Source organism: Mustela nivalis (genome assembly GCF_964662115.1).
Source record: "Mustela nivalis genome assembly, chromosome: 8".
NCBI classification, from domain to species: domain Eukaryota; kingdom Metazoa; phylum Chordata; class Mammalia; order Carnivora; family Mustelidae; genus Mustela; species Mustela nivalis.
In genome coordinates, this window is record NC_139027.1 from 124388264 (window position 1) to 124400966 (window position 12703).

Genomic DNA, 12703 nt, shown 5'->3' on the forward strand with positions numbered 1-12703 from the left:
CTGTCTAAAGGTAGGAGCCCCACCTCCAGAATCTGATTCAAAGGGCCTGGGGTAGGGCCTGAGCATCAGCCTTTGCCAAAGCCCCCTCCGTGATTCCAACATTCTGCCCAGCTTGACCGCCATTCAGTGGATTCCGAGGGTTCTCTGTAAACTGAATATAAACTTGAAAACCCATCTGTCCCCTCTTCTAGTCACCCTGAAACTCCCAGTGTCGCAGGACTGAGCTCACCTGCTAGCTGAAAACATCCAGGGCTCCCTCCACACCTCTATGGGGCTCCCACTGTGTGCAAACACTTCTGACTGTGCTTTTGGGAAGCTTACCAAAGTTAGGTCAAAGAAAGGTCACTTCCCTCCAAAGCACGAGGACGTGGGAAAAAAACACACACACAAACACATGCAAGTCTTGTACAAAAGGAGTTTCTCAGACCAGGAAACTGACCCTCTGAAAGGGGAAATGACCGCCCGGCAAGTTCACTGCGGAGCCAGGACTCTTACCCAGCATGCCTTTCTACCACTCCGGCAAATTTTCACCTGAGCCCATGCTGCACTTACTGTCCTTGTGTTGGTTGGCCCTGGCCCACTGCCAACATCTTCCCCAGCCACTTAGCCAGGCTCGCTGGGGGCCAGGCATTGGACTCAGTATTTGTTGAATGAATGAATGTAGCCAGCCAAGCACCTGCCCGCGGGCTGGCATTAAGAACCTGTGGCTCAGATAACCTTGAAAATGAATTCTATTGAGTTGGATTAACTCATGTTCCCACAGACTCAGGAGTCCCTGAGTCTTTCTTCTTCCGGAGTCCTTGCTTTACATCAGAACGACCATATGATGCACCCCAGTTCTACCGTCAGTGTCATTTATATGTACCGATGAGTTTACGTGAGCTGCACTTGACCAGTTAAACGAAAGTTATTGTAGATATTGAATTCTATATTTGCAGACACTGACGTTTCGGATTTTATGTATTGGGGCCAATCCATTTATTTTTGGGTCCTTGGACATTTCCAATCATCTGTTAGAATGCTCCTTAGCCTTGGGCTATAGTCTGATGTTTCACAGACCACTGCTGAACTCAGAATAAAGGGCAGGCCTTTCCTGCTTGGGGGCAGAAGCTTGAAGGACATGGTCAGTGTTGCCATCAAAGGACCAGTTAGCTTCTTCTGGGGAAAACTTCACTGCGATACAATTTATACCGTACAATTCACCCATTTAAAGTGTCCCATTCAGTGGATTCTTGTATAGTTGGGCCAACCAATCACCACATCAGTTTTAAAACATTTTCATCACCCGCCTCACCCAAAGAATCTAGTGTCCTTTATCCGTCGTGTTCCTCTTGCTCCCCCACCCCCAATCCCTCTCCCAACTCTGGACAACTGCTGATCTACTTCCTGTCTCTAGAGATTTGCCTCTTCTGGACATTTCACACCAACGGAGTCATGCACCTACGGACTTGTGTCTGGCTTCTTCCACGTGGCACAATGTTTTCAAGGTTTATCCATGCTGTGGTACCTGTCAGGGCTCCGTTCCTTTTCGTGCCCAAATCATACCGATGGTATAGATATGCTGCATTTTATTTATCTGTTTATCATTTGATGGACATTTAGGTTGTTTCCACTTTGGGGCTAGTGCAAAGGACGCTGCCTTGAAGGTTCGTGTCCAAGTTCGCGCACACGTGTACTTTTATTTCTCTCGGGCGCACACCTACCAGTGGAATTTCTGGACCATCTGGTAGCTCTGTGTGGAGCATTGTGAGGAAGTGGCAGACTGGTTTTGAAAGCGACTACACCATTTTACATTCCCACCAGCCATGTATGGAGTGTCTCGTTTCTTCACGTCCTTGCCATCCCTGATGAAGGCCTGTCTTTTTGATTACAGCCATCCCGTTAAGTTTGAAATTGCGCCTCCTTGTGGTTTTTATTTGCATTTCCTTGATGAGGTTGTGTATATCCTCATGTACCTGCTGGCCCTTTCCGTACCTTCTTAGGAGAAATACCTATTCAGATTCTTGGTCGAAAGTTTAATTGAGTTATCTCCCTTTTTAGTATTGAGTTGTAAGAGTTCCTTACCTATTTTCGATACAAGACCTTATCAGGTACACAACTTGCAAATATGTCTTCCCCTCTTGTGGGTTATTGTATTAGGTTCGTGTCCAAGTTCGCGCACGTGTATTAGTTTGCTAGGGCTGCTGAAACTAAAAAGCACATTCTGGGTGGCTCAAAGGGCAGAAATTTCTTTCTCACAGTCCAGGAGGCTAGGAGTCCAAGATCAAGGTGTCTGCAGATATGGTTTCTTCCAAGGTTTTTCTCCTTGGCTTGTAGATACCCACATCCTCCATGTGTCTTCACAAGGTCTTCCCTCTCTGTGTACATCCCTGATGTCTTTTCTTCCTCTTATGAGGACATTAGTCCTACTGGATTTAGGCCCTACACCACGGGGGCCTCAGTTTAACGTAATCATCTCTCTCGTGACCTTATTACCAAATACAGTTACATTCTGAGGTCCTGGGGGTTGGGACTGCCACCTGTGAAATTTGGGGAGGGTACAATTCAGCCTATAACAGTTATCTTTTCACTTTCTTGATGGTGTCCCAACTTTTGTGGCACAGAAGTGGGTTTTTTTGTTTTGTTTTGTTTTTTATCAAGTCTGACTTATCTATTTTCTCCTGCGTTGCTTGTGCTTTAGGGGCCATATCTAAGAAACCATTACTTAATCCATGGTCACAATTCTTGTTAATGTTTCACAGTTTTAGCTCTTACATATCTGTCTGGTCTTTTTTTTAAAGATTTATTTATTTGACAGAGAGAGACACAGCGAGAGAGGTAACACAAACAGGGGAGTGGGAGGGGGAGAAGCAGGCTTCCAGCTGAGCAGGGAACCCGCTGCAGGGCTCGATCACAGCACCCTGGGATCATCACCTGAGCATAAGGCAGATACTTAATGACTGAGCCACCCAGGCACCCCAAGTCCGGTCTGTTTTGAGTTAATTTCTGTATATGGTATGAGGTAGGAGTCTGTCGTCCTTCTTTTACAGGTGGAAATCCATTTGTCCCAGCACCATTTGTTGAAAAGACTATTTTTTTCCTCATTAAATTGTGTTCTCACTCTTGTTAAAAATCAATTGGTCTTAAGTGTGACGTTTATATCCGGACTCTCTTTGTATTCCATTAATCGATATGTCTGTTCTTATACCCATACATACTACACTGCCTTGATCACTGTAGCTGTGCAGTAGGTTTTGAAATCAGGAAGCGTGCGTCCTCCATCTTGTTCTGAGTGCACTTGAACTTTTGGTATCAAACACGGTGAGAGCTGTGAATGAACAGAAGAGCATGGGGATTGGGGCCCATCCTCAAGGCTTCGTGTCAGGAACACAGGCTCCAAGTTCGACACCTGCCTTGGAGAGATGGATTCCCGCCCTCTCAGCCTACGGCTCCTCATGACAAATCAACGGAAACATTCTGCGGAGAACAATGATCCCCTTGGGTTATTTTAAACATCACTTTATGTCTTCCCTACCTGCTCTTCTCCCTAATTGCTCTTACTGAAACAGTGTCATTCACAACTGGATTATTTAATGAACTAAGAGGGAGCCCAGGGGGTGAATGAGGGAGGGGGCTTTCGGAGGACTTGGGGGGCCTGAGGGCCTGGAACAAGGCCAGCCCTGAGGTTTTCACTTGCTCAAGAAAGGTTACTGCGTTTCCTTAGCGAACAGGAAATCACTAAACTCAGATTATACTGTCCACCTCAAAAGAACATTGCAAGTATGTGATGACCCAGAGGATTCTTGAAACCAGACTGTTGAGAATTGAAATAACAGTGCAGCACCCCCAAACTCCCCAAACTTAAGCCTTGTCTTCACCCCCGATGGCTGGCCCTGGGCTGCCTAAGGTTCTAAGCTGAGGCTGAGAAAGCTCAGGAAACAAGGTCCTTTGTGGAGAAGAGAATTCTATTGTTCTAAAGCCAGTGGTCAGGGGGTGTGGATTCCAGAGAATGTTTTGGTATGGGGTTTTTCCCTTTGTTAACTTTCTCTTCTCTTCCTGGGGGGTGGGGAGTAGGGCCCTCTCCGCAGCGACTTAAAAATAGTTAAACCCATTATCCTGTCAAAAAAGAAAGAAAGAAAGAAAGATAGTGCTCAGAGGACTGGGGCCTTCAGTCCCAGAAAGAGTGTGGAACTCGAAGATAGAAGGCGCCTCGGCATCTTTTGCTTTTTCGTTTACATCTTTGGCTTTTTCGTTTACATCTCCGGAGAGCAGCCAGGGTCTGGAACCTGTACAGCTCAAGCTGTGACAGACGTCAGCAGAGGTGCGACCACTTCCTTCTTCCTGAGCTTCACCTCCTTTCTTTCCAGAAAGGGGAAATGATACGAGGCTACGTCGCAGGCCACAGCCCCCAAGCTCCCACTAGTCTCTCCCCCTTCTCAGCTGGGGAACCTGCCCCCGTTAACCTGTCCCCAGGGCAAGACCTAGTTGGGCTCCTTGACGTCCAAGGAAGCCTTCAGAGTCAGGCCGTGCAGGCCCTCTAGGTAGGAGACCTGACTCTCCGCCATTGGTACTGATTCTGGGTGACCTGGGGCAGGTCACTGCTCCCCTCTGGGCTTCATGACGCCCTTCCATTGAACAGGAGCAAGAATACAGTCCTGGCTTCCCTCTTTCCGCGTTTGGTGGTAGCGAGGCGTGGAGAGGGGGCATAGACCATGGGGAAGACTGGCCATGTCCCATCGCCTCCGATTTCCCGCTGCTCGGAGGAGGGGACCGCACCGCCCTAGGGTGCCGGGAACCTTGGGCGAGCTCGGTCGCCGGGCACAGGAGCTGGGTGAGCGTGCCCACCCACTTCCCGCGAGCTCGGGCCCCGCCCACGGGGAGGAGCCGAGGGGCGGCGCGGAGGCTGGCGGCCGGGCTCAGCCGGCTTCTGTCGCCGCACGGGCAGCTGCGGCTCGGGGACAGACTGACAGAGCTAGGGCCGGAGCCGCTCGGGGCCCGGCTAGGGAGAGCGGGTGAGTTCCTGCGCGGCGCCGCCCCTCCCTGGCTGGACCCGGTGGGGATGAGGATCGCGGCGGGGAGGTGGTCCCAGCCGCCGAAGGTCTGACTGGGGGTGTGTGGGGCGCGTGCGTGGGCCAAGGGCCGGCGGCTGGAGGGAATTGGGGGAGGGGGCACTGGAACGGCGGGTGCTGGGAGCTCAGGCCGGGGAGTCTGGCTGGAGTGGGGGCGTCCTCCGGGTCTGGCGCGCCGACAACGAGGCCGGGGTAGGGGGCGCATCGGCAGGCTGTTGGCTGGGGCTACCGTGGCCCGATCTTGGGGCAGCCTGTGGGATTTCGGCTGCTTCTGCCCAGGGGCGCAATGCCGGGAAGCGGGAGCCACAACCAAACATCAAACAGCCCGGGTACCCAGCCTCAGGGCCCGGCATGGGGGCGCCGCCCCCTCGCGTGGTGGCGCCAGGTCCCCGCAGAGAGCGCTCCTGCCCGGGCGGGAAAGGTCCCCAGGCAGGCGTCCCCGCGTGCGGACCCACCCCACCGCCAGCTCCAGCTGACAGCGCCTGCTGGACCCGGGAGACCCCGCGCGCTTCTTCCCGGCGAGAGGTGCACCCGGCCTCTCCAAAGGGCAGCCGTGCGCGGGCCGCTGGGTCCCCCGCGCCAGGAGCGCGCCTCTCCTCCCGAGTCCCGCGCCCCGACTCCTGCCAGAGGAGCGCCCCCGAGCGCCGGGGATGGGCAGAACCCGTGCAGCGCGCCCTGGGGAGGTCGCGCAGAGGGGTCTCCCCAAGGTCATACGGAGAGCCCAGGCTGAGCTGGCCAGACAGCCCCGAGTGGAGAGCAGGGAGGGGAAGGCGCCCGCTACCCGCCTCCTTCCCCGATGCAGACTCCTTTCCCTCCCTCCTCCTCCTCCCCCAGTCCGGACCCGGCTTCGCGGGAGCTGCTGCTGATGCAGCTCCCAGCCCCGAGCGGATGATTGAGCCTAGGCGAGCTTTCAATCCGGTGCTCCCGGGAGGGCCGCGCGCAAAGCCTGGGACCCGGTGCTCGGGGCACCTCGGGAGCGGGGTGAGAGGTGGCTGCATAAGCGCTTCTCAGAACCGAAAGCCGAGCTGCTTGCGCGCCCATGTGATTGGATTCCACATAATGGGCCCCTGTTCTCGCTGTCAGAAGCGCCCACCAGCTCCCCGCGGCTCCGGGCACCAGGTGCCGCCTCTGAATCGCTCTCTGTGGAGGACCCAGGGCCCTGAGGTACCAGGCGCCCTTTCCTGCAGGGCTCTTTCGGGAAGGGGCCTGCCGTTAGCTGCCTGAGCCCGCGTGGTACTTTGCTGTGTGCCCTGCCGTTTCCTGCGGCGGGAGAGACACGGGGGGAAAACCCTCCATCTGGGAGGCCTTCCCCTAGGCTGGTGATAAAGCCTCTTAGTTCAGCCAGTGACAAGCCCTTCGCTGGAGGGGAAGGCACTTCAACACTGGGAAACCTCAGCGGCCTCTAGGAAATGGGGCTAATAATCAGGCGGTGGGCAGGGGTGGTGAGGGGCCCCATGTGAAGTGTTGGCGCAGGGGCCTGGAGGATGGCTCCTAGGTTGATATTGGTGCCTTTCATAATGGTTTTAGTGGGGGCATGTCCCTTCCTTTGAGCAGGAGCAGAAGCCAAGTCCTGGTGGCTGGTTCTGCAGGGGCGGGGGAAGTTTCCATGTCCTCCCTCAGCCCTGGTCATAAAGCTCCAGCCTGCAGGCAGCTTGTGGGCCCTGGTGAGTCCTTTCAGCTCCTGGCCTGCTCACAGGGCCGTCCCACATACATCCTACCCCCGCCCCACCCCTTCTCTCCCAACCTGCCACCAGGATGTTGGAGGCAAGATGTCACTCAGGCCACTCCGGACATTCAACTTTGCGCCTTCCCGTCGGTTGGCATCTACACCACTGCAGTGTCCCTTGCCCTGAAACTTTTCTGACCCCTCTCCTGGCCCAGCTTCCGGAGAGCCTCCTCCAGAAAGACCAGCGGCTCCTTCCTACCCTCCCTCAGTCCCCTTGCACTGGCACGTTCACCTGCGTGTTCTCTGGGTAGTGTGGGTCGGGGCTCCTTGCATCCTGGTGCTCTCTGGACCTCCCCTGCACGCACGGAAGGACATGCAGCCAAGGCCAATGTCTGGTCTTGGTGCTGGAGTGAAGGTTACATTCTGATCCAGCCGCTAAGTCTGTTTGTGAGCCTGAGGGACATGGGGGAAGAGGTTGCTGACACAGGAAGGCAGGATTTCTCCTGAGGCAAGAAACTTGCTGCAGGGCCCCTTTGGACACTTTGGAAACTAGGGCCTCAGGTTCTTCTCAAAACCAGTTCCAACCCCAGAGTGACCTTTCTAAGGCCAGCAGAGGTTGCAGCTATAGCCTGGTTTTGCAGATAGCCAGAGGCACGCTCCTGGATTCATGCGCTGGTTTTGGATCCTTAGGAACCCCCCCCCCCCACCTTGCCCCCTCCCCGCAAGTAGCTGCCCCAGCCTGAACCCTGCCTGCCCCCAGGACTTGAACTATTTGGTGTGTAGTGGGTCCCACAGGGTGTTTTTCCAGCAGAGCCCTCTTCCCCTGAGAACATCTTAGAGACCTGCCTCCTACGGAAAACTACAAAGTTGGAAGAGTGAGGACACCAGACAGGTCTAGTTCAAATGATAGCTCTGTGATGCTAGGTAAATTATTTATTCTCTCTGAGTCCTGCTTTTTCTCATCTGTAAAATGGGAGCAATAGTAATGTCGGCTTCATGGGGTTGTGAGAATTCTGTGTGACTGTCACGCAGAGAAGGTGCTTACTACAGCACCCGGCGTGGGCAGGAATGCAGGAAATGATAATCGTCACCAGCACCACTATTTCCTCCTTTGCGTGGGGCTGTCCGAGGTTCCCCCCCACCCCCACCCGTCTCTAGTCTGGGGGAATCAGACCTCTTCTGCCTCTCCGTCTCAGGACTGGATGGAGCCTCTCAGCCCGGGAGGCCTGATTCCTGGGAACTGGAGTCCAGCATGGGCCTGTCCCCAGGAAGTCTGGGAGTTAGCCTCTCTCATCAGGCAGTCGTTTTTCAGGATTCATGGATTCATCCAATAGATGTTTACCCGACTCTAGACCTTGTGCTTAGGACACGATTTCATGATGAATCAATCAGCTCTCAGGGCCCCCTCTGCGAGGGAGAGGCCGGCTTGGAGACCGAGAGTGAGGACAGTGTGGGAAAATAACTTCATGGATGAGAAGAGGAGTGGAGAGCAGAGCGGCGGATGGACAGGTAGCCGGGGCAGGCAAACCCAAGTTTCCCTCCTGCATTGCCACCTTGCTGCTGAAGGGTGATGGGCGGATGCTCAGCTCAGGGCCTTTTAGATATTAATCAGAGCTTTGCACACGTTAGCTGCTGTTATTACTAGTCTATGATAACCAATAGCAGGTGGGCAAACTTTGCTGGGGGAGCACAGTTGAGGCTTTTGAGACAATTTTCCAGGTGGCGGGCACAAAAGGGGCAGGGAGGCTGAGCAGAGAGACCAGCTTGCACAAATGCACAGGGGCTCAAAAGTGCATGGTGTTTTTGAGAGCAGTGGGCAGGAGTGGCAGCTGGAGTGCCGTAGCCATAGGGCGCGATGGAGGCAGTGGCGGCAGGCGAGGCCAGGGAGGTGGGCAGAGGCCATCCTGCCAAGGGGTCCCAAATGATTAAACGCTCACTGATCCGAAGCAGGCAACCTACGGCCCATGGAGGGTTGTCTGACTGCACGCCCAGGGAAGTCTAGGATTAACTTCTGCATGGGAGGGAGGGCTGGCCTGGGCTCCTCTGCTGATACGGTAACTGGCCCTTCTTCCTACTGGGAAGGCGGGAGAGCCCCTTGTTCTTCCCCAGATAACTTTTACTACTTCTGCACCCGTTTCTCTCTTCCTGGGACTCAGTTTCTTATCTGAAGGGAGGGGACGTGGGTGGAGGATGTGTCATGATTTGACTCCTTATTGATTATAATACTGAACCAGGTGCTTTCCTGGATGCTGGTCACTGTCCAAGGTCTTTGCTTGCATTGCCATGGCATCCTCATAGTGACTTACTGAAGTGGATGCATTTATCCCTGTTGCGCAGAAGGGGCCACTGAGACACCGAGGGTGAGGCGATTTGCTAAAGGACATGCAGCTCAGAAGTGGCAGGAATTCATGTGTGGGGGTCTCCAAAGCTGCTGTGTGCTGTCTGGTACCACTTTCCTCATGTTCCTTTTAAATATCTACAGCTGACCACAGAACGTCTGGCTTCTTTCGCTGTGTACTGTCGGATGCCAGACAGTAGGGACTTGAAGATGGGTCACGGTGGGGTGTGCTCTAGGTACCTGTACAGTGCCCCATTCTCTCACTGCTCTGATTTTTGGGGAGGCCCTGTGTGCAGGCACTTGGCAAAGGGGAGGAGGTGTTCCTGCGTGTCTCAGAGCGTGTTCCTCGGCCCCCAGGACTTCCCAGTGTGCAACTTGATTGATGTGGCAGGTGGTGGTTGAGTTCCACCATGACCCCCAGGAAGGAATGAGCCTTTTGGGATGGCTAGTCAGAGCATCACATGATCCTACCTGTTTTTAGAAGGAAAAGGCTCAAATTTCCTTTTCTGTAGGAGGCAGACTTCAGGTTCAAACCTTAGTTCTGCCTTCCACTGTCTTTGAGTCCTTGGGCGATTGATTTCTTCATTTTCTTGAGCCTCAATTTCTTTATCTGCAAACACAGATCATATATGCCTCACATATATACAGCATCCAGCGTTGTCATAAGGATTTGTAACCATACAAACACTCTCTGGCTCCCTTGTTGTAGATGACATTGGTGTAATATATACAGCACTGACCTCCATGGTACTTACCGTAATTGTGATGACCTGATTATTTTAGTCTATCTCATCCACTAGACCAGTGGTTCTCACCTGGGAGCAGTTTGATCCCCAGGAATCCTTTGGGAATGTCTGGAGACATTTTTGGTCGCCACACCTGGGGGGGTGCCGAAGAGGAGGCTGCTGTTGGCATCCAGTGCGCACAGGCCTGGCAGGGATGCTGCTCAATTTCTTATATTGCACCGGATGGCCCCTCGCCACAGAGAACTACACGATCCCAAATGTCAGTAGTGCCAAGGCTGAGAAAATTTGCCCAGGACTATGAGCCCCATAAGGTCGGTGACTGTGTCTAATTCATTCAGCTCTGTGTCCCCAGTTGCCCAGCATGAAGCCGGGCACACGGGAGACAATTGATATGCATTAAAGGGATGAATGAGGACTTGGAAGGCCTCATGTCCCCTGGAGTCCCAGAGGTTTGGCTTGTAGGACATTTTGAATGGGCAGAAGAGATTCAGATGAACCTGAATGATAAATGGCCAATTGGTCATTCAGGCCAAAGAAATCCCAACCAAGCTCTTTTCCTTCCCAGGCAGGTGCTGGGGGGCCCAAAGGATCATTGCTGCAGTCGCCAGTACATTCTGGTCATGTGGATAGAGGACCCACCTTTATCTGGACAAGCAGGCTGGGGCCGGGGAACGTAGGTGCTGACAAGAAACGCCCTGTCCGCTAGGCCCTTGGGATTTGCCAAGCTGGGGCACAGCTGCTGTTGCCTTCCTGTTTTTCCCTTTCTGGTGGAATGAAGGAAACCCACTGAATGGCTGTTTTCCCACTGACATTTACAGCCATGTGATAGGCCTTGGATTAATGAGGTCAAGCTCCAGTGTGAAATCTGCCCGATAACTTGAAGCCTGGCCAACAGGAAGATGTGGCTTGTTTTCTTTGGGCCATTTGATGTCTTTGGATGGCTTTGGCCAGGGAAGCAGGGGGTCACAACTCTGTACAAAAGGAGGGAATGTTTTATGCCCCAGAATCATAGAGGCTGGAGTTGTTGTCTCTCTCTTTCACTTTGCTGGGAAGCTTTATTTTAACAGGGATTCAGAAATAAGTACCTCCATTAGGCAGAGGTTCACCGTAGGCCCCAGCTGGCTGCCGAGCATGAATCTGGGCTAGGAAAGCCTGTTTTTCGGGGGCTCTCTGGGAGTTTGAAGGAAAAGACCAGCCCCAAAGAGTGCTTGGACAGTCTAGAGGAGCACATTAGTTAGAACTTATGCGGATAAGGGAAGGGCTCTTGGACACACACCTCATGCTTGCTCACGAATCATCTTGGGGTTTCTGTAAAATGCGGAATCTCCTTCAGTAGGTCTGTGTCTTGTGAGTCCTTATTTCTAACAGGCTCCCAAGGGGGAGCCTTTCCGCCGGCTTGGAAACGTGGGGAACCCCACGTCTACAGGTGAGGGGTCCTTGGTATAAGCCACACGAACACAAAAGGCCCAGCCATCAGCTCTGCCAGCAGGCTTCCCTTCTGTGTGCCCAGGTCTGGGACTCAACATGGAAGTGAGGCTGCTTGTTTCCAAGGGCAGGAGCAGGTGTGCAGGACGGCTAGTGCTCCCAGCACTGTGTGTCCAGGGACACGCTGTTCCTCAGTCACCAGATCACCTGGGGCTTGTTAAACATACAGATTCCTGGGCCCTCGCCCAACCCCGCTGTGGCAGAACCCACCAGGCCCTGGGAATCTGTATTTTTTAAAAGTGGGCCAGGTACTTCTGATTCACTGCCAGGCTGGCGGAGGGGAAGCCAGCAGGAAGCAGTGGTGGTGGCTCCTGCGAGTGCATTGCTCAGCAGGCTCGGCATGGAAGGTTGTAGAGCTGTGCACTGCTTTGTGGCACCCGGCGGAGGGAGGGACTGAAACCTAGCCTGCTCCACTTGCCAAGCTCTGCATCCTGCCGGCTTGCATCTGTCTGGAAGGAAAGGCACCTTTTTCTTAATAGTAATAATAATCATCAACATTTGGTACTGATTATGAGCCAAGTACTGTTTATTGAACCCTTTTAGTCTTCCTGGCAAATCCAAGAGGTGGATTTACGGCTACTCTGATTTTACCATTAAGAAAAGTGAGGCCGGGGTGCCTGGGTGGCTCAGTGGGTTAAAGCCCCTGCCTTCAGCTCAGATCATGATGCCAGGTTCCTGAGATTGAGCCCCGCACCAGGCTCTCTGCTCGACAGGGAGCCTGCTTCCTCCTCTCTCTGCCTACTTGTGATCTTTGTCTGTCAAAGAAATAAATAAAATCTTAAAAAAAAAAAAAAAAAGAAAGAAAAGTGAGGCACAGAGAGGTTCAGTAACTTGCCCCAGGCCACACAGCCAATTAAGCGTCGGAATCAGGATTTGAATACATCTGGCTTCAATGTCCTTGCGCTTAAATCATTACACTCTCTGGCTTTCCTTTGGACAAAAATGCTGTTGTGTTTTGTGGGGCTGTCCCGACTCCGAGGGAATGCCTTTTCCGATTTCTTTCCCAGATTGGGGAAAGGCTCTCAGTGACCTTGGCTGCTCCTGGAGTCAGACCTGGGTTTGGTCCCCACCTCTAGCACTTGCTGTAATCTTGAGCAAGTTACTTGTTCACCTCGCTGAGCCTCAATCTCCTACATGTAGAGTAAGAATAATCATAGCACGAGATGATGTGGCGAATCATCTAGCTCTGCACACAGGATACACTCGATAATATCAGTGATACTTATTATGTTAGTATCAGTAAAGACTGCCCTGGGGGAGCCCAGCTGGCTTCAGAGCAGAGGGGATAAGTGTGCAGAGCCCCGTGTCGTTTATGTCTCTGGAGGCTGAGCTGGGTTTGCTTTGCTCGCCCAGGTCACTTACTTATGTGTATGACTTACCTAAACATCCCTCACCTTTGTTTCTTGGCCCTGGTTGGAGG

The 12703-nt window shown here is 53.2% G+C and overlaps 1 protein-coding gene across 1 annotated transcript in view; it reads left to right on the forward strand.

Annotated features, from left to right (window-relative positions):
- The first annotated feature begins 4338 nt into the window (after positions 1-4338).
- Positions 4339-12703, forward strand: part of PPP1R16B (protein phosphatase 1 regulatory subunit 16B) — a 92392-nt gene continuing 84027 nt past the window's right edge. Inside the window, exon 1 of the mRNA XM_082746333.1 lies at positions 4339-4991. The gene's annotated coding sequence lies outside the window, so the exon portion shown is untranslated. The remainder of the gene's footprint in view (positions 4992-12703) is intronic.